The following is a 3791-nucleotide window of genomic DNA, read 5'->3' as shown; positions in this document are numbered from 1 at the left end:
GGAACATTCCATGAATGTCTACGAATGTTCTTTGGACATTCACAGTCTATTTTTTAGACTGAATGTCTTGTTGGAACATTCCATGAATGTTCTTTGGACATTCACAGTATATTTTTAGACTGAATGTCTTGTTAGAACATTCCATGAATGTCTACGAACGTTCTTTGAACATTCACAGTATATTTTTTAGACATTCACTGAAATATATCGTCAGTAATGTGACAATACCTCCTATATGTTTTTTCATGAGGTTTGCAGGAGACGAAAAACATTTTTTAAGGTCACTTTCTGTTTTCGTACGTATTCTGACTTTTTTGTAGTAAATAGATAGTTGAATTTACTGCAAAACAAGTCAAAAAATATATGAAAACAGGAGGTGGCCGAAACAAGTTTTTAGTCTATCTTACAAATCTCTTGAAAAAAAACAGATAGGAGGTATTGTCACATCACTGACGATATGTGGCCATACCAAATAATACATCCTTGATAAATATAAACATTTTTATTGCAAAAAATCTTTACATGCATTTTTTAATGTAATTTACTGACATTCCTAAATATTATAAAAAAATGTGCCACATTTGCTTTGTAAACCTTTCTTTTGCTTTTCGTAGCCACATATTCCGTTTCCTTTCTGGTTTTTTGTAGACCACTTCTCTCAGCTGATTCTAAAAGAAAATAAAATAAAAGGTAATTTTTCTATCCTTTACAATTAACAATCAGAAGAAATATTATTTACAGGTAATAATACGCAAAAATAATAATAATAAAAAAATAAATATTAAATAATATTTAAATAAATAATAAATAATATTTAATAAATAAAATAATAATAATGAACATTTTGTATTTTGACAACGACATCCGACGTGGAAGTAGAAACCTTAATAAAATTATTTTTTCAAGTAAATTGTGGCTTATTTCCTCATTAGAATAGTTAATTACAAAAAAGCCAGAAAGAAATAGATTTTTCACAAACAAATAAGTATTTAGTATTCATTATATTTATTGTTTTTATTATTTACTTTAATGTCCTACTGGTACATTATTTGACAAATAATGACATTTCGAAGTCTGTTAAGTACGATATAACGCCCTTGGGCATTAAATTTAAATAACGACTTAGATACTGTCAAGTTGACAAATATCAACCTAAGTAAAACTATGGTTACCACAATTATGTTACTACTGTTACTGGTAAATGTACTTATTTAAAAACTAATCAATTCAAAATTCATTCAAATTTTTCGCATATAAAGAATAATTTAGTCAGACATTAAACGTTGAAGGCACCACAGGTATTATAATAATAACGCTTTCGGTCAACGTATATCCCTCAGGCCCTTGTTAAAAACACCATTGACCTCAAGCGTTATTATCCTTATAATACCCTTGGTACCTTAATAACTGTAACATAAGATTATACCTTAATTCTTGTTTTCTATTTCTGATGTTTTTATTTATTTACATTGAATATTAATCTGTTTTGTTGTATAATCTACTTCGCAATAATTATGTGATATATTTGACTTAAAATGAATTCAAAAATTTTTTCAGTTGGGCAACAATGTCAACTTAGATCTCCGATGTAGATAATGAATTACAACAGTATCTATATTGTACAGACTGTATTATTAATTAGGTTATTTATTTATTTATTTATTGAAATATACATCCACCAGGTATAAACCCATAAAGGTGTACATAAGAAAACTACATACATTGACTGAACACTTGATGACAAAATATAAAATAAAATAAAGAATAACCAAAAATGTTTCTGTTGTTAATACACATACACAATAATAAACAAAGACCTTAATAAAGAAAAATAACATGGCATCAATTCGATAAGCTATTGCGTATTTCGCGTTTAAAGATGTTAAAACCAAGAAAAAAAATGCATATACCTGTGTGACATAAGCTATTGGAACAGCACAGTCTCTTAAACGAACAGATGAAAGTGAAGTTCTGTCAATATCTTTTTCTAAAAAGTGTTTTGAACATACTCATCTATTAACAAATCTGATCTATACTTCATGTCTTCTTCGCAGGATCTTCTGGAAAGCTAAAAATACAAAATATATGCATTACTAAGCATTATTAACAAATTTTAGTTTTAAATAAAAAATATGATTAATGGACTCACAAAATATTATAAAACAGCTTAGAAATTGTTTATTAGTATAGTCGGTTCCCCAAACTCTGACACAACTGGCTAGTGATTTTAGTAGGTAATTTTTTTTGTTTTTGGCCAATTTTACCAAATTGGCAAAATTATTTACTAAAATCACTAGCCAGTTGTGTCTGAGACTCAGTAGTACTGAGACTGAGTTTAGCAAATCGACTATAATATTCTGTGTATTCATTAGTTGGTACTGCATATTATAGTGTGTGGTCTACCATCCTATTTATAAAGGCATACATTAGCAAAAACGCAAAAAGAATTACTTTAGTTTTACAAATCCTATTGTTATTATCTCTATTTACTATTTTAGTTAGGAATAAGCGAAGTTTGTGGCTTATTCACAATTATTATTAAAATAATAAATGGATATGACCAATTATTAACTTATAAAATAAAATAATAATTCTTCTGATTTATGCCTTTTATTCACTTTGTTATATCTAGGTTACTTAAAAGATTTTTTATGAATAGTATTATTAGGGTATTAATAGTATTAATTTATTTTCTGAAATACAGGGCATGCCTTCGTTTACATATTTGCATACTAACCTTTTAATAGGGCTTTTCATTCACAGTCATTTGTTTGGAGCTTCTGTCATAATTGAAACGTTATTCCTGCAGATTTTTTTATCTACATTTGTTTCTGCTACTCCAACTGCGTTAAAAACAGGACACCATTTTATTCACTATGTTAATAATACTATTAAAGCTATTATAAAAGTATCCGAATTAAAAAAATATTCTTAAAAAGCACAAAAATAATACAAACAACGATCCACCCACGGCAAAGCAAGGTGAAGGTGGCCAAGATGAAGATGCCAAGATGGCCGAAGCGAGGTCGTTGGTTGGTCGTTTTTAGTCACGTGATGCCCTCTCAAGCGCCATGCACAAAAATATATGCACGGCGAATTTGAAAATGAACGCAAAAGAAATAATAATATAAATGCCTCTCTTGGGTTTTGCATAAGTTATAAGTATTTTTTTTATTAACAAAATCGCATTCCAAATTGAATATTCGCGAACAATAATTTTTATTATATTTGTATGTTTATAATTTGTATTAATTGAACTTGGGAAACTCTTTAAATTTGACATATTATTGCACTGTAGGCCTAAAGTGTCACTTAGTTTGTCTGGTATGTTATAAGTAATGTTGTATCTGTTACACGTATGTATTATTTCGCAACTTAAAATATAGGAACATTGGCAGTATGTTCACAGAATGTCTTATGGTAACATTCCAGGAATAATTTAAACAGATGTTCACCGAATGTTCCCTAAATGTCCAGGACATTCAAATATTGATAGAACTTTGGTAGTACATTCCTGGAATGTTATGTGTTGTTAGGGAGACAGTGCAAGGATAAAAATCTATATGATTCCGAAAGGCGCTTTTAGCATGGGGGTGGTTGCCACCCCATCTCGGGGGTGGAAATTTTTTATTATATTTTGACAGCAAAAGCTGATAAAAACATTCATTGTAAGCAAAAAATATTCTCTGCATTTTTTTGATAAAATTAATAGTTTTCGATTTATTCGCTATAGAAAGTGTTAGTTTTGTATAGAAAAAAAAAATCAATGTATTTCTAATACTCATTTACGA

The 3791-nt window shown here is 28.7% G+C and overlaps 1 long non-coding RNA gene across 1 annotated transcript; it reads right to left on the bottom strand.

The window, feature by feature from the left end:
• Window positions 1-385: 385 nt before the first annotated feature.
• On the bottom strand, window positions 386-3519 carry LOC126883467 (uncharacterized). Its single transcript, XR_007697664.1, has 3 exons — window positions 2738-3519; window positions 1911-2068; window positions 386-668 (listed from the first exon to the last, which is right to left on the bottom strand). It is a non-coding gene; the product is annotated as an uncharacterized LOC126883467 (long non-coding RNA).
• Between the last annotated feature and the right edge of the window lie 272 nt (window positions 3520-3791).

The sequence above is a fragment of the Diabrotica virgifera genome, chromosome 4 (genome assembly GCF_917563875.1).
Source record: "Diabrotica virgifera virgifera chromosome 4, PGI_DIABVI_V3a".
Classification (NCBI taxonomy): domain Eukaryota; kingdom Metazoa; phylum Arthropoda; class Insecta; order Coleoptera; family Chrysomelidae; genus Diabrotica; species Diabrotica virgifera.
The sequence above is the reverse complement of the archived record's forward strand: the minus strand, read 5'-3'. Positions and strand labels throughout refer to the sequence as shown.